A 22,997-nucleotide genomic window follows, 5' to 3' on the forward strand; every position below is an offset into this window, starting at 1 on the left:
TATTGAGTGCTGTGTCCTCAAAGTTTCATTTTATTATTTTTTTTAATAATTGATTTACACTTTTTTACTATTTTTTATCTATTTTTTTTTAAGCAAATAATACAATTACATTTATTTAATTTTTATTATATCCATTTATTTTATACACATTTTTAGCCCTACACTAAAGCTGGGCAGTATAATATAATGATATACTATACTTTATTATAATATCATAATAAATAAAACTTTCTTTTGGCTTCTCCCATTAGGGGTCGCCACAGCAGATCATCCGGATTCATGATCACATGTTCGATTTGGCACGTTTTTAAGCTGGATGCCCTTCCTAACGCAACCCTCCACATTTATCCGGGCTTGGGACCGGCACTAAGAGTGCACTGGCTTGTGCAACCCTAATGGCTGGGGTTGGTTCCCTGACCGGGGATCGAACCCGGGCCGCAGCGGTGAGAGCGCCGCAGCCTAACCACTAGACAAATAGGGAACATAGTATCATAATAAATATTGTCATTTTATCAGTGTCTAGGATATTGTCAATATTTAAAAATGCATTTTTTTTATAACTGCAATTTAATCAGAAGTAAATAAAAGCTGATGTAAGCAAGTGATTTTACTTATAAAACTGGACATTTTTTTTTACAGCTTTTTTGGTGATCGAATGTAGGTCTTTTCCTTAACTGTTTCAGTTTAAATGCATCACTGTTTTTCATGCCAAATGGTTGGATAAATATAATATGTTAGATATAATGCATTGTACAAAAGCATCATATTGTCCAGTCTGACGCTACACACTCTTCAACCATCCTTTTTGTTTTGTTTTTCTTTTCTTTTTTTCTTTTGATGCAGTTACAAAAAACTCAAATATTAAAAAAAAGTTTTTCGTTGTAGTGTCTGAAAATACCCATAGCTGAGTCACAAAAATAAAAACATAAAAAATAAAAAATAAAAAAAAAACATACAAAAAAAACAATGTCAACAACATACTTCTATACTACATAATGATACTGGTGTCTCTACATTAAATGCATTTACATAAAGCTAGAAAAGTTTCATATCATTGTCATATCATTACAAGCTTTCGGCTTTTGGTGAAAAACAAGCAAAAATAAATGAGTCACATTCTTTTCGTGAACACCATTATCTATGTGAAGCATGACCCAAATCACTGAACTGCCATAAGGGCGTAGTGCTGTTACTCGATCATGTCTTTCTCCTGAACCAGGCGACTAAAGATTGTACTCTGGAACTGCTTTCTTCATGTGGTTACTGCATTAGTCATAACTAATTTAATGATCATGAACCAGAAGAAGATGAAGAAGAAGAATAGCTATTTTTTTAAAGATTTATTTCCTATAGAAAAAACACGCATAGATGGATTTCTACATGTGTTACAAAGTACAAACACAAAATGCAAATACAAAATGCAGGAAACTTCTAGTTTCTATTTTTGTCTGGGTTTTAAGAAGCTTTGAATGTTCCAATTCAAGACATTAAGATCTGTGCTGGTCTAGTAATCAGGATAGGATTAGACACATTATATATTATTTATCACTGTGTTACTATTAAAACCACAGACAGGTGATGTGATTGATGATTGATGATCTTATTGCAAGGGGAAGAAATGGCACAAAGATGGCGTTCCACAATCTAAACATTGTCGCAGACCAAGTATTTCATAGCAATGTTTTTTTTCTGCCTTTCCTTAGCAGGAGAATATTCCTTTCAACACGCCAGAAATTGTTCTGGAATGACAAAAAGCTCAAGGCGTTCCTTCCAAAGTTCCCGGATCTCAGTCTAACATCTGTCACCATGCTAGCTGAGACTTTGTGCTAGATACCACAGCACAGCTCCAGAGTTCTTGTAGAGTTCATACCATGATCAGTGATTGTGTATGAAATTGGGTAAAATAATTCAAGAAAATAAAATAAAAAATAAACGACAAAATTGGAAACAACCTGATTAAACTGGCAAATTAAATGTTTAATACATTTTCCAATGCTTTTCGAAAAAACCAACAGAGCTTCACTGATATTGACTTCAAAGTTTGAAGCATTGTTGCCCAGGGGAACTCTAAGTGTGATTTTTATTTACAGTCACAAACATTCCGTGAAAAAACCCTGCACTTTCTCCTAGACCGTATTTTTCTCCATTTCTGGCACACAACATATCATTTTGAACAATTGAAGCATACTGTGTAAGTGAACTCTAAAAATGTTTGGCAGGACCAACCTACCAATCAAGCGCCATCAAAGCACCAAATACAAAATCAAATAAAACCACTGGTTTTTAAACTTTAGGCTCTGGGTTTCAGGGCATAGACAAGGACTGATGTTCAGGCTTATAGGAAAGTCTCAGAGAATAGATGAGGACTGCCATTTGGGTTTATGGCAAATAGACAATAACTTATGGTAAGTTACATGGCAAAGTCTCAAAGAACAGAAAACTACATTTACAGACAGGTACGTAGCTCAGGGAATATACAAGGGTTAAAGTATCATATACAAAGTATCAGGGCATAGACCAGTACTAGCGTTAAGTAAATACCACCAAGCGACAATGGCGGTTCTAGCTCGAATGACGCCTGGGTGAATCACGCCATGACCCAGAGTCTCCCTATTGATTAGTTTCAGCTTTGAAAAGCTCCTTTTTTGCAATCGACAAATTTGGATATATTTCCGAAAGCTCGCTTTTAATGTATAAATATCACCCTAAATGCATTTATTGCACGATTAAATACACGCGTCATCGTACACAGATTATTGAACCCTTAGAAGTAATAACATACAACTCCTTGGCTAATTGTAGCCATAAGATACATACAACATCTATATCCTTATAATATATGTCTTAGCCTTTTAGGCTGCACTGGAGATTTCCCTTATTGAACTCAGTTCAGGACCTATTCAGTACAATCACAGAAAACCTTAATGACATCACCTCAATTAAAGTTTACCAAATGAATAGGTGCCTGTTTAACTCCAATCCAACTAGACTTGTTCGATTATAATTGTTTTGTTGCTACACACATTATGATATGCACAGTATATTGTATATTACTATATGTACAATATATTATTACCTACTGCACCTTCTGTACATTATTCACCCTCATCCTTGTATATATGAACCTCATTTATCATACCTTATTTATCTACTGTTATCTATTGTAAATAGGCTCTTATGCACTTCTGGTTAGATGCTAACTGCATTTCATTGGCTCTGTACATGTACCTTGTACAATGACAATAAAGTTGAATCTAATCTAATCAACTAAATACTATGCAGTGCAATAATGATATACAGTTATTAGCCTATTTTATTAAATGCATTAGCCTTTATTATCCTCATAACGAGATGAGTTGTCATCCATAATTTTAATTTGGATCTCCTTACTGACATGACATGACATCACCCAAACCCCACCTCTCCTTTCTGAGTGTATGAGTGAGATGGTACTTCTCCGGATGGTGGAAATAATAATTGAGGTGACTGCACAAAAGAGCGCTAAATTTTTTTTTCGTAGACTCCCTGTGACATCATCTTTCGTCTCTGCCTAAATCCGTCACTGCCAAGCGGCAATTAAAACAAGTTTAAAACAGAGCACGTGCTCTACCCTGATTGGTGGCTTGCTGCGTGCTTGACCCGTTAAGTTTTGATCCACTCTTGAATAAAAAAAAAGAAACGACTGATGTGCAAAATGCAGTTGAGTAAAAAGTAAGATATTTGACTCTGAAATGTAGTGAAGTTAAATGAAAAGTCTCCCCAAATGGAAATGGTTGAGTAAATCACAGATATGCGAAAAGCACAGTAACAAATTACATTTACTGTCATGTTAATGTCCACCACTGCTCACGGCGACCTACATGGCGAAGTCTCAGGGCATATATGAGGAATCAATAGTCAGGTCAATGGCAATGTCTGAGTCTACAGATAAAAACTGATAAAATGTAGACTGTTCCAATTCGCTTTGTGTCAGTAGTGTCCAAAGGAATTTCATTTTATTTTAAACACATTTTTTTTTAGGTGTGTGGTGGCAGTAATGAGGCTTTATTGTGTCTAGGCCGTACCCAGAGATTTGTTTTGCTATTGATCCTTCTCAAGCTAGACTTCACATTTGCCTTTCAAACAATAATCACTCCAAGTGATATGCACTCAGCCAGTCCCAGTATATGAGCTGCCTCTAATAAGTTTTTTAGATTTGACATTGCTAAAAATGTTTTAGATAAGCGCTCAAGCACTTCCGCGACTTGCAATATAAGTCTCGCAGAAATATGAAGAGACATGGCGTCTTATCACTGAATAACTTATAAAAGGTTCATAAAACATCGACTAATCTCTAATCACTGGGGTAATATTTCCTTTTTAAGAGCACTATGATTGTCTACGGCTATTGTGCTTATAAAATTACCTCTGTGGTGAACCGTATTTTAAATGTATCCTTCAAGCAGAAGCATGCTTAAGCCAATGGAGCATGTTTTAGTGAAACATTAATCAGGGTCTCTGGACAATCACCGTAATGCTTCTTTAAACCTTAACTGAAATAAAGGAGAACACATTAGTCCTGTCAAATCCAAATTGGGCTCATGAGCACACTAATGATCTGTTTCCAACACAAGAATTTCAAACTCTCGGACGACACGATTTACACGGCGATGACACACAGAGTGCCATGAAACCCGACAAAATAGGGGTAATGATATTTCTATGAGGTATGAAGGACAGTCTGACTGTATGTGCATGCGTCAGAAACCCACTGTAATATTCATGCATCTGCGGTATCAACGAGGCACTTGTGAAATATGGAGTCCATTTCACAGCATTGAGATCCTATTTTCAGCACATGCCTTTTTTTTTTTCACCGCTAATTAGAGCCGGAGATGTGTTTTCTCCCTTCGCCTGCCACCTTTTTCCGTTTTCACTACAGTATGGCTCATGGACAGCGAGATCAAGACCAAGGCTAAGCAGCTAATTGCCTAAATGTCATTTTAGCTTTCTAATATAATTCAGCTATGGACTGCTGATGCGTTACTTTATTGCGTATGAGTCGGAATGCAGACAAAAATGGCAAGATGAATCATATGGCGATGTGTGTTCATGCTCCATTAGCACAGGTAAAATGATGTACTTATTTCCAGGTGCCCTTCCATTTGCAATGTTGTACATGAAGCAAAGGTAAAGCGTCCATCACCACATGCTACATGCAGATTACTGATAAATAACACTGATAAAATGTTCATTAAAAACGTCAGCCAACTTTAACTGCACTTCACCTTGAAATATAAGCATCAACACACTTTAGAATATATATTTTTTCAACTTATGCATGAATCTATTTAATATCTCGTGCCTGAAACCCAATTTTTCTATGGTTCAATCATTATAGATTATAAAAATTATCGTTTGAAGGATGGTTTAATGAACGTTGTTCAGTCTAACATCTGGAATATTCCATAAGCCATATGCTCGACATGACGTTGCAGTGTTTGCATCCCCAAAAAATTACAATAATAAGAAAAGTATTTATTTATACTTTTGACAATAAAACATTAACTGATAGCATTACATATAACACTTACAGCTCAACCAAATTACAGACTGAAATTTAATTCTTTTGAATAAATCGACAGAATCCCCTGAATGCACGTATGCCTTGAACCTGAATGCTACCGAACCACATTCTGTGTATTTGCAAATTTCATGCTTTAAAACCTCCACCTTGGGCAAAATGCAGCCATTATCAGCACAGAAATAGTTAGCATATGTTTAAATGTTAAATGTATCACAAATCATAGTTTAAGGTATGCATTGTTCAACTTAGTGTGACATTACTTCTGACATTTACGTTTAAGGTACTTAGTCTATGACTAATCACAAGTTCAATAATAAAGAGATCGATTTAATTTTGTAACAAAAAATAAAAAAATAAAAATCATAAGAAGTGTGTCAGAGCTGGATTGAGGGCACTGATTCAAACGATAGGTCATGGGATTGTCGAGCGAATTCTATTTACTCTAATGCAAAAACTACTGTGTACTGTGTTCAGCTATATGCTACAAAATAGTGTGCAAATAGACTGCATTCATTATTTCTTATGTGAATAGTTTCTAATCGGTCGAGATATATATATATATATACATACACACACACACACACACACACACACACACACACATATATATATATATATATATATATATATATATATATATATATATATATATACACACACATACATACAGTACATCCCAAAAGTTTGGACACACCTTCTCATTCAAAAAGTTTTCTTTATTTTCATGACTATGAAAACTGTCACACTGAAGGCATCAAAACTATGAATTAATTTTTTGTTATGTATATAATTCCACATGTGTTAATTCATAGTTTTGATGCCTTCAGTGTGAATCTACAATTTTCATAGTCATGAAAATAAAGAAAACTCTTTGAATGAGCAGGTGTGTCCAAACTCTTGGTCTGTACTGTATGTGTGTGTGTGTGTGTGTATATATATATATATATATATATATATATATATATATATATATATATATATATATATATATATATATATATATATATATGTGTGTGTGTGTGTGTGTAAATAATATATGCCAAATTAAATATGAGGATCAGGAACCAGAATTTCATCCCGGATTGGCCCGCTTTACCAACGACCGTATCATATTAAAATGTGCATAGTGTGCCATAGTCTGAATTGCTCCAATGAAAGATCATCTAACATTAGAGTATGTGTATAAAAGGAACACAAATTATGCTAATGCATAATTTACTGTAGAAATAATAAATCTAATTTATGTAAAATAAACGGTATGCAGAGTTCTACATATCTATACTGCTTCACCAGTAACCCAAACTTACTGCAAAAGTACGCTTGGAAACACACTCTATTGCTCAGGGAAACACTCCTGCCACTAATTTACACCTGGTTTTGCAAGGCAGAGTGAATTTCATGCAAAGATTCCTGCCACTAGATGCCCAAACCTTAGTAAATCGAAAAAAAATGTGTAATCAGGGCTTAAACTGTGGGTTTAGGCTTGTATAAGAGTCTCATACATAACACAAAGGCTTTTCAAGCAGAATAAACAGCCAATTGTGGCTGATGGGGAAAAAAAAAGAAAAAAGTAGTACAACTGGCCTTGAGTGTTTAGCATCTGCAGAACTGAGATTCTGAAATCATATCCACATTACTAGGACAAAAAAAGTTTTTTTAGAAGAAATACCGGATGCTTTTTGTCCTACACATACTCTTGTTCTATCTATCACATACACAGTACACATCTTTTTTTAATCCACTTATTATCAATCTAATGTTTTAGTGTTTATTGTGTTCACCAATCTAGTAAAAAACAAACATATGGCCCTTGATAGAACTAACTCTCATTCTCTAATTCATTTTCTGTGCTTAAGGCATTTATAATATGTGCAAAGCTTAATGCATGAATTTTAGTCGGGGCTTTGAGTAATTATTAGCACTAACCCTGTTGCAGCTCTCAGGCCAAATTGAACTGTTTATTATTTTCAAAAAAATGATCAATCTGATTAGTTTTTTTCCACATGATGCATGACGTGGCTTATTTTCTGTAAGGAACAAGAACCAGCCTTATTTTATTTAAGCTAGTGTTATTTTATTGCATTGTATTGTATTATATTGTATGATCTGTATGCATGACAGTATTTCTGTGCTAATTACACTTCTGGGTGGAATAAGTTTTGAAAAGTTTTTTCGAATATGGCTCTTCATGACTTCATGAAGGGCGGATTTCCTTGTATGGGCATTTCTCCTGTTAGACGCACACACAGCAACCAGAAAAGGGCACGCCCATCACCGTGTTTCATTCGCTTATATAAGCCGGTGGCAGAGCTGCATAGGAATTGAATTTCTCCAAAGAATTATGTTTTCGTATATGTGAGGGAAGGATAACCTTGTTCAGAATTTACCAGATAATTTAACAGACCATGCTGGATTGGTTGTTTGCTTTTGTTTGCTTCTTGATGTTTAATTTTAGACTCTCTGATTGTTAACGTAGTTAAGACTATACATTTTTTGTTCATGTTTTATTTATAGAGATTGCACACAATTGCTACCTGAGTGCTTGCGACTCTTTAGTGTAAATCTGTATCTTTTTTTTTTTTTATCTGATAAAAGTAAAGACTTTTCATACATATGAAAATCTCAAGCTATATACACACCGTAATTTACGAACTATAAGCCGCACCCACTGAATTTTACAAATATTTTTATTTTTAACATAAATAAGCAGCACCTGTCTATAAGCCGCATTACACCTGTCTACACTAATGTACTTTACACAGGCTTTAACGAAAGACACGTTATACACGGTGTAACAGGTGAAATATATTGTGCTTCCTTTAGGAGTATAGCGATATTTTGGGAATAGCTTGGCACTGCATTTTTCCAGTATTACTGCGTGTGTTCAAGACAAGGAATATGTCCTTATTATTTTCTGATGCTCATTTCTAAGTTTCTTTGACTAACCCGTAACGCTGTTGCCAAGAAAAATGAAAAAGCACGAGTTTTGGAAACCTGTCTGTGCTTATATGATTTCTGTTGTAACTGGAGTTAGTGAGCTCTCCCTTCACCCAGACTCAACGCGTTACAACGGCTTGTATCTAAACAGTAGCCTACTAAGAAAGTCATGTTTTACTGTCTTCCTCCTTCCTTTCACAACTATTTCTCTCGGGAGTTTATCTTGTGGCATCGTCGTGCGTTTAAAAAAAATCACCCAATGGAAGTTTATTTCTCCCGATGCCGTGCAGCTCAGAACACAGGTGAGGTGCGTTTTTTCATTTCCGTTCGCAATTTCATTAGTTTAATGTTATGGGGTTCAGTTTTTTGGCTTGAAGTTTGTGAAACCGGGAAAAACCCAGATAAAATTAATAAAGAAGCCGTTATTTTGTTCAAGCTGCGGGGTTCAAAACATGTGAAAAAGTAGGGGCTTATAGTCTGAGAAATACGGTAGGTTCTCAAGATTAACATGAGATTGGCCAAAACTGTGTTTGTGTGTCTCCTGAAAAGATTGTCAAGTCTAAAACCCAGAGGATAATAAATGGTTAAAAGTGGTACTTTCCAACAGACAGGACATGGTACTTAAAATAATAAACCAAAAATGAGTTCATGTTAAAAGCACCATACAGAAGAACATCTCCCAAAGCCCTGATCATCTTCATTCGGTAAAAACCATTCAGCCAGAGATACAACTGTGAACATTTTAGGGGTATTAGGTGCCTAACAAAGACTTTTCACCACTAAAGCTTGTAGCTGGTCACAAAAAAAAAAAAAAAAAAAGTTTTGCCAGGAGTGTGTATCAACAAAGACCACAAAACAGCTTCTACATGTACTGAGTGAAACAAGTACATCTTTAACACACCCACTGCACCATTTTGTTCATCATTGGCTGTGTAGACAGACATTCCCAATGGAAAACTGATTGAATACTTGAGTTCTTGACTCCTCAATACAAAGGGACACACAAACACACACACACACTCTCTCTCTCTTTTCTGCTTTATCCAATGCTATTGTTTTGAGAAGGATGTGGTTCATATTAATGTAAGCATAAATAAAATGCAATACCAAATGTAAATTTGATTGTGTGTGTGTGTATGTGTGTGTGTGCGTGCATGCGCACGTGTTTGTCATTTGTTATTTATAGCCAGAATAGGATTTATCCAAGCGGATACTTCTTATCGACTAGGACAGAGATGAAACTGTAGAGTAACAATTACACACAATGGTTATCAATAATCATAAAGAAAAAATAATGTTTTATAATGGTGTTTAATGAAGTACACCATCCCTGTGTGTTTGATTCGCTCATACCCTCCTTTAATAGTCCTCTATTTGTCAATCTTTATGTGAGTTAAAAGTACCGTATTTTTTGGACTATAAGCCGCTACTTTTTTTTTTTTTTTAACCCCGTGGCTTAAACAACGAAGCGGCTAATTTATATTTTTTCCTGGGTTTTTCCCGGTTTTACAAATTTCAAGCCAAAAAACTGAGCGACATAACATTAGACAAATGAAATTTCCGAACGGAAACGAAAAAAAACGCACCTCACCTGTGTTCTGAGCTGCACGGCATCGGGAGAAAAAACTTCCACCGGTGGTGATTTTAAAACGCACGACGATGACAAAAGATAAACTAGAAATAGTTGTGAAAGGAAGGAGGAAGACAGTGAACAATGACTTTCTTGGTAGGCTACCTTTTAGATACAAGCCGTTGTAACGTGTTCAGTCTGGGATAAGGAAATGCTCGCTAACTCCAGTTGCAAAAGAAATCATATAAGCACAGACAGGTTTCCAAAACTCATGCTTTTTTATTTTTCTTGGCAACAGCGTTACGGGTTAGTCAAAGAAACTTAGAAATGAGCATCAGAAAATAATACGGACATATTCCTCGGTCTTGCACACATGCAGTAATACCGGAAAATGTGGCGGCAGGCTATTCCCAAAATGCCGCTCTGCTCTTAAAGGAGCCACAACATATTTTACCCGTTACACCGTGTAACAGACACTGTCTTTCGTTAAAGCCTGTGTAAAGTTCATTAGTTTTAGTGTAGACACCTGCGGCTTATTTATGTTTAAAATAAAAATCTGTCAAATTCAGTGTTTGCGGCTTATATATGGGTGCGCTTAATATTCCAGAAATTACAGTACTATAGTTGTGCGTACCAAAAAGAAAAATAACCTTTTTGAACAATATTTTGAAATTTTACATAAGGTAGTGTTACATTCTCCTGCAGGTCATATCTTTTTAGGAAGAGTGTTCTACTGTATAGTTACAGAACCCTTACTCCATACAAACTCTCACCAGAACCGTGAGGTTACACATTCGCTTTTGCCACAGCATAGTATTACAAAAATAAAGTGTAGTAAAAGTTTCTGGCAATGAAAATGATAAAGTACCAATACTTAAAAATGTGAATTTAGTACAGTAACAAAGCATGTAAATGATTTTAGAAACAAATAAACAGCTACGATGGCTTCCTGTGTTGGTTTTAACAAACACCGAGATGATCTCTCTTTGAATTGAGATGTAAAAATTTGTTTCACAGATTCTTCAGTATTGATTTGAGATTAAAAGTCAGTTAAACTGCAAAAATGTCACATTTTTATTTTATATTTATCTTCTAGCCTCAAACCCAAATGCATTCAGAGTATAACAAAACAACAAAATGAAGAATTGGCCTTGTGTTTCAGTAGTTTCCGAGGGGGCTGTAACGCTACTGTCCTCAAATCTGGATATTTTCTCCTCATGACATTTTGTCAGAACACACGTCACACTCACTCTGATTTGTGAGGACTTTAGCCTGAGAAGAGCATGTCCGGACATGACTTACAGCCCAAAAACCTTTTCTGCATCTCGGGGCTTCTTCAAAAGCATAGCCTGACTCCCACCAGCAGCTGATTTAGTGCCACTGTAACCAAGGACAGCTGATAGCCACATTAAAGTGTCATATTGACTGTTAGTTATCGAAAAGCCACCAATAGGAGGACTGTATACTGTTAAATCATGCAAAACTCCAAAAATGTGATAGAGTTTTATATCACTAACTCATGCTATAAGCAGAATGTAGTAATACTACAGTACTTAGTCACAGGTCTATCTTTGGAGGATCTTCAATGCAGAGTTTAGTATCTGGCCATGACTATTAGAATCGTTTCCTATAGCATGACAAGTAATAATAAAAAAAACACAACAAATTTATACTTAAACCGGTAAAAATAAAACGAAGTCATTTTAGATGCATTTCTTGCGCATTGACTGAAGTCATGTTTTGTGCTGTGCCTACTGACGCATAAACACCAAATCCTGGATCTTTTCCCGATTCTGCCTTTACTGTGCTTTTTATTCACCTATTCTGATTCCAAAACCTGCTAGCCATTTTGAATGCTTCTAATTAGTGGTGAAAATGACTATACAAAAGGCAACGCTTTTAATGGAAAAGGCGCACTCGCAAAGGTCATAACGAATAAAAATGCCAGCATGGATGTCTTTGACTCGTTCATCATAAAAAAAAAATGCCGGACAAAAGAACCTGTGATTTGGAACAGATTTACGTCCTTCTTTTTGCTTCTGATTATATTCTCAACACAGAGGGCACAACTCAACTGAATCTTTAATGTCATAATATAATTTATAAGTCCGAGGATCTGCGTGGATTCTTTTGTTGTAAGAAAGAAACTGTTAAAGAGACAGGAATTGTGTGATCATTGTGTTTGTCTTGACTCAACGGAGGACTGCGCTTTTTGCACAATTTATTTACTCATAGAAAATTTCCGTAATTATGTATTAATGTGCACAATACATGTAAATGCAATAAGCGAGAAATATCCTGCTGCTGTGCTCATTAATAAACAATTAGAATATTTATTAGATCCCTCAAAATCCTAAAATTTCAAACATGCCTTGAAGATGCTTTTCCTTTTTTTTAAATGAACAAACAAACACCATCTGGGCTGAAGCAAACGTATTCTGTTCAATCTTTGAAGCAGGAGGGACAACTGTGCCTGTGGACAATTTAAACGAGGAATGGTTTCCCATCATTTCTAAGCTTAAGGGATCGTTCAACGATGGAATGAGACGATTTGAGTGACGAGAATTGTCAGTGTACCGAATGGGTGGACAGCAACATGCTGACACTCTGTACACACTGTGCTACTTTACAACGTATCCGACTTCCCCAAATTCATCCTAGATGACATTTTACAGTGACAGAAAGCCCACTTGCCTTCCGATACAGTTAGATGCTTTTCTGCTGGGACTATGCCACGTGCTGTCAGCTCATGTCATGAAAAAAAAAAAGCACGGGATGTTCTAGATGCTGTCAACAGGACAGCAGATGGAACTTAAACTACTAAAATTCCCATTATTATAATCACAAACTTAAAGGGGAAAAAAGAATTAAGTAGCTGGACATGAAGTTCAAGTTTTGACATTTTCAAAGAGATTTTGCATGCCTCAAACAAATGGTCCTGTGACTTAAAAAAAAAAACTGCACTTTTCTTTCTGAAATAAATGAGGGTCTAATAATGGCTCATAATGTAAAATTTTTCATGGCAATTCCACACTTGCACTTTCGCTCCCATTCTCAAGTCCATTTGGCCAGAAAGTTCAGGCCAATCGTTCTGTGTGGAATATAGAGTGTGAAGTGCCCGGACTCATTCGACATTTGCTTGTTGAGTACTAGGGTGCGTGCATGTAGTGCTTCTTTGGAATTAAATAACATGGCTGAAATAACATGGTGTGTGACGCATCTCTCTCTTCTTGCTGTATCTCGATGGTACGGAAAAGCATGGTGTTAAATCGAGCAAAGAAAGTGGCTTTGACTTATGAGCATGTTTCATCCTGATAAATGATGTAGCACCGCTGCTCTGGATATAATAATAATAATAATAATAACAATCCAATGTAATGCTGAAATTTCAAAAGTTAAAAAACTTCCCATAAACCTTTTATTAAGAAGTCTATAACTAGGCTATGCATTCAATCTAAATACCTTATATATTATATATACACAGTATGTATCTTCTTCTTTAGGCTTCTTCAATTAGGGGTCGCCATAGCGGATCATCCGTCTCCTCTAAATCTGACTCTTTCAAACCAACTACCTGCATGTCTTCCTGCATTTCTTCCATGACATCCATAAACCATATTATATATAAAACAACTAATCAGCAACTTCTGAGTAATCAGATTCAATGGCACATTGTTCTAAATAAAAGTCTATTAGCTAAGTACAATTGTAAAATTGACTCGCAAATAATTACAATGTAAATATTTACATTGATTAAATCTAGGATACATACATGTACATTCAGACATAGGTTTGAAACAAAGATTGAGAGTTATACAAGCCACTGTGGTTAACTGCAATTCTAAGTATCAAACTAATATAAGCTTTAGTGGCCCAAATGCTACATAAATGGGATTTTTCTGTTTTTGCAGACTTTCTACAGTGTCAGAGCACAGAGTCAGCATTTTCGATGGCTCTTGAGTGATTAGGAGTTAAAAGTTTTGCTCAAAAGACCCAACTGTGGTCAAACAGGCCAATGACACTTGTGCCATATGGCAGCACACTCGCTAACATAAACCCCTGCTAGTCTTCAGACCCTGATCTTGTGATCTTTGGGTAAAAGGGATCCCAATTATGTCTGGCTCTCACTGCAATGTTCTGCCAAAGGGCACATAGTCCAGCAATTGAGTGCACTTTTTTTCTTTTCTTATGTGCCTGAGTGGTGTGATACAGCCAGAATAACATTACTGTTACCACCAAGAAGTTATTATTGTCTTAAAACAGTCTGATGTTTTTTTTTGTGTAAATGCTGTAAATCACTGGCACTGGAGACTCCTTCCAGGGATCTACACCACAGAAATATTTATTCTATCCTGATTATTACAAGCCTTAGTATCTTGTGAAGCCTTTATCATGTACATCCTTATGACCTGTTCCTACAGAAACAATGACGTTTCCAAATGGCCTTGTTTAGTCAACACATTCTGACCAATCAGCTTCAAGCATACAAAAAGATATATAATGTGGTGTGGTATTTTAGTGCATGTTGATTTAACTGAGGCATGGTTAAGGTATGGCTAGGTTTATGTAACTATGTTTAAAGAGGATAAATCCTGAGACCAATTTGCCTTGTCCCAGTCGATCAGGATTTCACAGCTCTTCACCTCACTGGTTTACTAATCATCAGCTCCGCGTTTTCATTCAGCTCAAATTTACCTCATTATCCGTGGAGTTTCCGTGTTTGAATTGACGTTTAGGGCAGCGCCAGTACCAGCTTTCTGACATGGATTGTGAATTGTTGACTGGTTTGATTCTGCAGAAATGCTAAGCAGATTGCTTCCAAGTCTCCCTATCAGTCATGCCAAGCTTCCTCTCATTTATTGAAATTATCCTACATAGAGATGAGAGTTTGCACAGCATCCACCATTTGCTCAGCATCAGAGGAAAGTAAGTAAATGGTAGCGGACAATAACTAGAAAGCAAGGCCTGTACCATATAAAAAAAATAGCAAACGGAAAACCTTTTCAAAAACTGTTCCTGTAGAAACTCAAAGAATTTGGTCTAGACCCCACCATCTTCTTGCTTCTACTGTAAGATTTAATTGCACCTCCCACAACTGCAATACTCACTAGAGAATGATAAGGACATCAGAACTCATCACAGGCTTGACTCCCACTGATACAGGATATATCCTGCCTTTGGCTGACTCATCATTTCTAAAGTCCAGCTAGTAAAAAAAAACACATTTGTCTCCTCAACAATGAATTCAAGATCAAGATCGGTCAAAGTAGACTCTCTTAATTTAATGAGTTTTGCACAAGTCTTTATATTCTTGTATTTCAATCAACATACAGACATGTTTGTTCGCTAATTCTCTAACATCGACTATACATTTGACTGTTCTGACAGGTTAAATATTCAATACTCATTACAACAACCAAGCTAGATTGAAAGAAAGACACACTTCATTCTTCTTATTTCTTGAATACAAGACACAATGCCTGAAAAAAGCTAAAAAAAAAAACAATACAGTCCTCAGACAGCCAGCACATAAAACTCACATTGGAGTATCCAGTCAGTGAGAAGCCGGCTGAAGAACAATTTTACCTGCAGGCCATTAGGTTCCTAAATAGCCTGCGGGGCAGTTCATCTCTATTCCCAGTGTCACTGAGACACTACATACTTTTTCTATTGCCACTTGGTCATTCTCCACTTGGGTTCATTACACCTTACTTTGTCTGATATATAGCAATTTCTCCTCCTCACTTTTTCTCTACTTATATTGTAGATTATTCTGTGTTTGCGGAATTTGTAGTGTAACTCTAACTTAACTCTAGATAACAAATGTGACCATCTTATTTTGATTAAGCACAACTTTATCATGGGCTCTTGTGTTTTATTATGTAATGCTATTGTTACATTTAGTATCAAGGTTGTTTATTTGTTGTCATTTTTGGTGCCAGATGGAATAGTACGGATATTTCAGAAACTGATGATCTCCTGTAATGCTTACACATAAACTTCTCTACAGTTTATGTTAGAAAGTCCAAAAAACTAAAAATATTGAGGAAGCAACATTTCTATGAGTGGAAACAACTTGTAGATGAGAGAAGTTGTTTTAAACTGCCAGGAAGGACACTGCAGCTTAAATAATCACTTTACATTTTATTTTATTTAATTCAGTTAATTTTTTGTTTTGTATTGGGCTTTTAACAATGGGAGTTGTTTTAAAGCAGCTTTTCAGAGGTTATAAAGTGGTATAAAAGAATGCATAAGTTTAGTGCCTATTAGTTTGTTCCTTAAAATTGTAAGTTTATGTCTGATGAGCGAGCCAGTGGTGTCTGTGTCGAGGAAAAACTCCTAGAGATGGTGTGAGGAAGAAATCATGAGAGGAACCACACTTAAAAGGGAATTCATCCTCATCTGGGTGGCACAGAATGTCCATTCATTACAGTGGCATAATTTTACCATCTGTGGTGACAGAAAGAATGTACAAAATATAAAGACTTGAGATTGTTAGGCTACAACATAACCACCCATACGGAAACTATTATTGTTTTAAATGATTTTTTCAAAACATGATTGTAATTTATCTGAAACCAAACTGATCAAATTACATTCACTAAACCTGATTTGCTGCCAAAAAACAGTACATTTTATGTATTACACAAGCCCAATGTGTGTGTGTGTGTTACAAATACAAGGATAAACATTATTTACCTATTTTTGAACATGTATTCTATACGCATGTGTGTGATGTGTATTTGGGAAAATACACTGTATGTTACATATATAAAAGTGGACATACTGACATTTCTATAACTCTAAAATTCAAACATGAACATGTATGCAATATATGAGAGCTGGGTTTGACTTTGCTGACAAAGGTTTTAATGAGAGAAACAGTATAGGACAGGTTTTCTTTTAAATCCAATAGACCCGTCTCAGTCACACACAGAGAGCTTGGATTTACAGACCAGGTTTAACTGTAACAGTGCCTCCCAGGCAGCTGGATCTGAAGCATCTCTGAGCCAGAACTGTAGAAAATAAAATACAATACAATTATAATGAAAATAAAAATATATTAATTAATTTATATATATATATATATATATATATATATATATATATATATATATATATATATATATATATATATATATATATATATATTAATATGCACATACATAATTGCATAATTCCTTCAAGCCACGTTCTTTCAATAAAGAAGTTATGTAGTGTTCAAATATTGAGATAAATATCTGTAATGTGCCTGCAGTCCTGATTCCTTTTTGAATGTTTACCAGTGATACAAAGACACATAATGCTAAGGCCTGTTTGACCTATGCAGTATCATTATTTATGCCTGAGTTGCCCAAGACATTAAAAAAAGCACACACAAGCACACACACACACACACACACACACACACACACACATCTGAAAAACACACATGCACTAGGGCCAAATCAATAGCTCTACTCCTATTTGCACAGCCTTGATGTTTCTCAGAACGCCTCTGGACAGGGAAACAATTCAGTTTTCGTATTTAAATAGCAGAAAATATAGTCCTGCATACACACACACACACACACACACACACACACACCTCGTTCCTGGATTTGTCCACTGTGGGAAGTAGAGGGAGGACATATAGGAAAAGGAATTGCTCGTTGTAGGTTGCTTACTCTTCATTGACTTTTATTAAAGTGGCCTCCCATTGCTGTCAAAGACAGAAAGCCTGATGTACATAGGAGTACTTTTGAAGAAACTCAAAAAGTGGATTGGCATGGCCGAGTTATACACAGCATTGCGTCTGTCATTAGAGTTTTATGTACTAAGGCTAAAGGGCGTCATGCAAACAGCACTTGGGATTCACTTGATATGCAGTGCAGGGTGGAAGAGTGCAAATAATACATTGCTAAACAGAGATTTTCATGTAATGTATACAAACGATTTCAGTTGGTGTGCTTAAAGTTGAGGCATTTGCAAACAGATTAAACCAGGAATTTGACTAGTAACATCATCAGCAATCAGTGACTCCCTATGTGATGTTTCACACACAATATTATCTAAAGTTTACATGGAAAAAACTAAGTAAGCAAGAATTATGTGGGTAGATACTTGATATGAGACAAAAGAGGAAAATTTGGGTTCGATATGCCAGGAAAGGCGAATGAATGATCACTTTACCATTAGTCTTTCCAGCAGAAAAACTAAACAATCCTTAAAACTGTTAGAATACAATAAAAACCTAATTGGGTTTGGTAGTATAGTATTGGTAGTTGGTACACAATTAGCAAATAACTATAAAAAATCATTTATGGAAAACACCAACTTACCAATTTACCATTTGGTAATGGGAAAAAAGAAAAATGTCTAGTAAAGCCTGCTAGTAAAGAAAAAGAAATGAGAGAAAGTCAGTTTCCTACCAAATTGTCAGGGCTCCACCAGCCACACCTTCACATAACCCACCTATCACTCCAAGCAGCTCTCCTACATACTAATCATCTACACCTGGAGCTCATTAGCCTCCAGGCTATATCACCTCTGTTTCCCACCATCGTCTGTTCTACAGTTCAAGCTGACGAACATTGCTGGACTGCCCATGTCATGTCATGTCATGTCATGTCATGTCATGTCATGTCATGTCATGTCATGTCATGTCATGTCATGTCATGTCATGTCATGTCATGTCAACTCTGTTTAGTTCTCTCAACTTTATCTTTTCATAGCAGTCGGCAGGTTTTGCTAGACCTGGAGCTTAGCTCTGGTTTGCTGTTTTCTTCATTAAACATCGTGAACTGCACTTCGGTTTCCGGCACGTTCTTCCGCCTGACACAAATGACGTTTAATAGTGCCATTTTTGTAATATCCCGTGTACTTTATCTGTATATAGCCCTACTTTTTCATTAATAGAGCATCAGATATACACATGCATACTCGTTTTTGTTCTAATTTACTAACTTTTGCAAGAGTACCAAGGATTAAGTATCATAATATTCTTAGTCTTGTCTACGAGTGAGGATTTACTTTTATTTTAGGAGATTTAAATGTTCTTTAAATTTGTCTAGGTAAATGAACTTATTTAAATGTTGAACATGTAAAAAATTAAATTGGAAATTGTCTGAATAACCATTCAAATGATCTTTTTGTTGTAATATTAAGTATAACAATAAAAGATTTTTTATAGACATATAGATTGTGTGTTTTTATGTAATATTTAGTTTTCAGTATGAGAGACTGTACAGTAAGTTTGTACAAATATTCCGCACATCACTGCCTCACAGCTCCAGGGTCTTCGGTTTGATCCTGAGCTTAGGTTTCGGTTTGTGTGGACTTTGTGTGTCCAAGTGAGATTTTCTCTAGGTTTTTCTGTATTCCTCCTACCTCCTTAAAGCCTGCCAGTGTGAATGCGTGGGGAAATGTGTGTGCATGGTGTGCTGTGGTGGTGTAATCCTGGCTTCACTCCCAGTTTTCCCAGGATCTCAGAATTGGCTCTACCAAGACCTTGACCAGTATAATGAAGCAGTTACAGAAAGTGCGTATCGGACAGCCAGAAAACAACAGTGGGGTTGATAAAAATGTGGGATGCGTCTGGCACGATATTAAACATGGTGTCCACAGTATTTTGCGTACCCTTCTTTTCACTTCACTACACTTCAGTTCACTTCACAGAACATTGATTAACTTCACAGCTTTTAATGTGCATTATGTCAAAGCTTTTGGACACTTACTGGGTGTAAGTAAATCCCTAAATATTACCTGGAAAAAAAAAGAAAAGTGAAAACTGGCAAGAACACCACACATCCCATGAAACACTTTGTCCAAAATTTTTTTTTTTTTTCAAAACTTTTTCCTTTCCCCTTAAACTGTGAATAGTTTCTATTTGGTATATTTTCTTCCAACAGAAACTTTCTAAAAGTTCAGCATCAGTACAGAAATAAAGTGACAATACCTGTAAATTCTTTGAGTTAAGAGAATATAAAGTTTCATAATATAATATAATGGTTTTAGCATTTTGTTTGGTCCTTTCCAAAGACTTTAAAGTCACCAATATGAACTTTCCTTAACTTTTTTTTATTTTTTTACCAAATAAAAAAAATCTAAATGTAGGCACTCCCACTCCCACAGGACTCTGGCCCCAGATTGTCACTATCACTTAGATATGCGAAGAAATAATTTTGCTGTAATGCATATGTGACAAGTAAATACATCAATTTCTATAAAGTAGAAACTCAGGGCTTTTAGAATATACAGTTTTCCATAAATAGTTCTTCTTTTTAGAATAATTTTTACTGCAGGTGTATACAGTAATTGTGGCAAGTGTATACAAATAGTGTCCTGACAAATCTTATAACAAATGTAGGGACATAAAATAAAATATCTAATCAGTCTGTTTCCATACTTTACAAGAAAAAAAATATATAAAAAATAATAAAAAAAATTCTCCATTACTTTAAACTCAGTTTTTTTTTTATCATTGACATTAGCTGAACATTGTCACATATTTCGAATCCAAGTCTATCATCAGAAAATTTTCACCATAAAATCTGACACGAAGGAAAAAGTTTGGGAATTCATCTAAAATTACTACAAGTAATAAATATATAAAGCCACTAAAATCACAGGACAAAATAGGAGTTTTGAGTGTTATAAGGCAAATGTAAAGATTAAGTTGTTAAATTGGTTCTTTTATGTTTAGCAAGGAGAAGTTTTCCTGCATGTGGTAAATTGCTTGGCTGTGATTTAATTGACTAATCAAGTATGCGTCCTTTTATATGTACTTAACTGTAAAATGACTCAAAACCATCCATCACTGCTTTAGAATGGTTAAGTGGTTAACATTCAGTGCTGTGGATACATTTATTTGCATTTCTTTTGCATTTTAGAATTCTGAACCTGTGAGGCAGGCAGTGGAAAAAAGGCAAAAAAAATACTGTATTTCGAGAAGGACAATTTATCAACTTTTTCCACGCATACATTCTTATTACGAGATATGCTCTGGAAGAGGATGTAACAAGTGCTTCATGTTGGGGTTAAGTGCTTCGTTCCAGTTCACGGCCGTAATCCATAGTGAAAATAGACTGTAAAAATTGCAGGCCTGAAGTAAAAAGTTCCTCTCCCATGGTATCCACCTTGCAATAAATGAACAATTTTTTGATACTGTTGTTATTCACAAGTCCTAATGACACAGTGTTTAGCTAAGCCTGAAAAAATCAAAGCCCAGCTTGAAGAATTTCACAGAAAAAAAAGAGACATGTTTTGACGGCTCAAAGTTGTTCGGTTGACTTTTGTGGTCAATAAAGACGATCTTTCTAGAGCTGCTTCAGACTGGATGGTTCAATCGATAAAGCATGGAAATCAAATAAGACTTACACACCTTGTCCATAATTCAATGTAACCTTTTCACTGGGCCTGTGTATGTGAAGGCAAAGTCGAATAAATAGCTCGCTTCCTGTCGAGAAAATCTGCCAACATTACTCTGCACTCCTCATTATCCCTGAGATGTTTATTGGGCAGCTCTGACCGTAGTTCTGACTGCAAGGTCTATATTAATGCATTACCATAATATATTTAATACGACACACAGGGTTTGTAAAATGGATGGTTCATGTAAATAAATAAAAACTAATATAATTGTTTATTTGGCTTTTTTTTAAGGAGTCTCCAGTGTCAGCACTATAGGATTATAGTTTGTGCTTCCTCAATAGGCTGCATTTTTTTATTAATTTTTTATTAACTTCAACGGCAAGAAGAAAGTGAGCCTAATGATGGACCATCCGAAGTCTAGTTCTAGCTGTTATAATGTGTATTAAGTAACCAAATTACAGAAATTTGCTGTTGGGACATAAAATGAAACATTGTCAAAGTTACTATTAATAAATAAAATGTACAACGTCAATATTTAATGTTTTAGGCGAATGCTTTTCCTCACAATATGCAGATTTAAAATACTTAGCCTTTTTCGAGTGGGAATTATTTTAATGCAGGAGTCATCCGAGCGCTTGCTTTAAACTGAAAAAATTATACATGAGAAACTCAAATCTTTTGTACAGAGCAGTGTCTAATAACACACATATAGACAAGGGTTTGTGAACACCTGATTTGCTGTTATAATACCCTCCACTCTTCTGGGAAGATACGATTGTGGAGTCTAGTTGTTGAGATTTGTGCTAATTTGGGCACAACAGTGTTAATAAATTCAGGTACTGATGTAGGTGAAGTGAGGAGGCCTGGGGTGCAGTCAGCGTTTCAATTCACCCCAAAGGTGTTCAATAGGGTTGAAGTCAGACCTCTATAGCAGGACACTCAAGATCTACTTTTACAACCCCTGTAAAGTATATCTTTATAGAGCAGAGGGGCATTGTCATCCTGGAACAGGTTTGGGTCTCCTAGATCAAGTGAAAGGGGATGTTAATGCTACTGCATCCAAAGACATCTTATGCAATTGTGTGCCTCCAACTAATTACAGTTTATGGAAGAACCACCTATTGCTGAAAAAGTCAGGTGTCCCAATACTTAGTCCATATAAAGTTGGTTTACTATGTTGCTATTGTCAAAGTAAGAGCACAGAGACAATTAAAAGATATATGAAATGATTGTGGAAACAGGGGTGTGGCTGAATTTGGAAATGGACAGCAGAGATGAAGAAAATGAGTGGCAAGGGTCATAAACCTGTGCTGAGCTTTTCTGACAAGTGTTCTCTGTTTCAGAGGATGGAAATAAGGTAGAGAGACAAGAGCTGAACATGCAGTATTGAGTGTGTGTGTGTGTGTGTGTGTGTGTGTGTGTGTGTGTGTGTGTATTATAGTATATGCGTAAGTGTAAGCTGAAAACCAAACCAAATAGAGAAATGTGGCAAAAATAAAGACTTTCATTTGATATACAGATGTCTCCCTGCACTTTCCTCTTTACCTTCACAGTTAAATGTCCACAATAATC

The 22,997-nt window shown here is 35.8% G+C and overlaps 1 protein-coding gene across 3 annotated transcripts in view; it reads right to left on the bottom strand.

Annotated features, from left to right (window-relative positions):
• The window catches only part of alk (ALK receptor tyrosine kinase), a 479,320-nt gene that overhangs the window by 385,590 nt on the left and 70,733 nt on the right, over nucleotides 1–22,997 (bottom strand). Inside the window, exon 1 of one of the 3 annotated variants that reach the window (XM_083544514.1) lies at nucleotides 18,485–18,552. The exons of 1 other annotated variant lie outside the window; for it this stretch is intronic. The gene's annotated coding sequence lies outside the window, so the exon portion shown is untranslated. Of the gene's footprint in view, nucleotides 1–18,484; nucleotides 18,553–22,997 lie in introns of those variants that run through there. One more of the 3 variants, XM_083544515.1, reaches the window with a different exon arrangement.

This window comes from Silurus aristotelis (genome assembly GCF_946808225.1).
Source record: "Silurus aristotelis genome assembly, chromosome: 6".
Lineage (NCBI taxonomy): Eukaryota > Metazoa > Chordata > Actinopteri > Siluriformes > Siluridae > Silurus > Silurus aristotelis.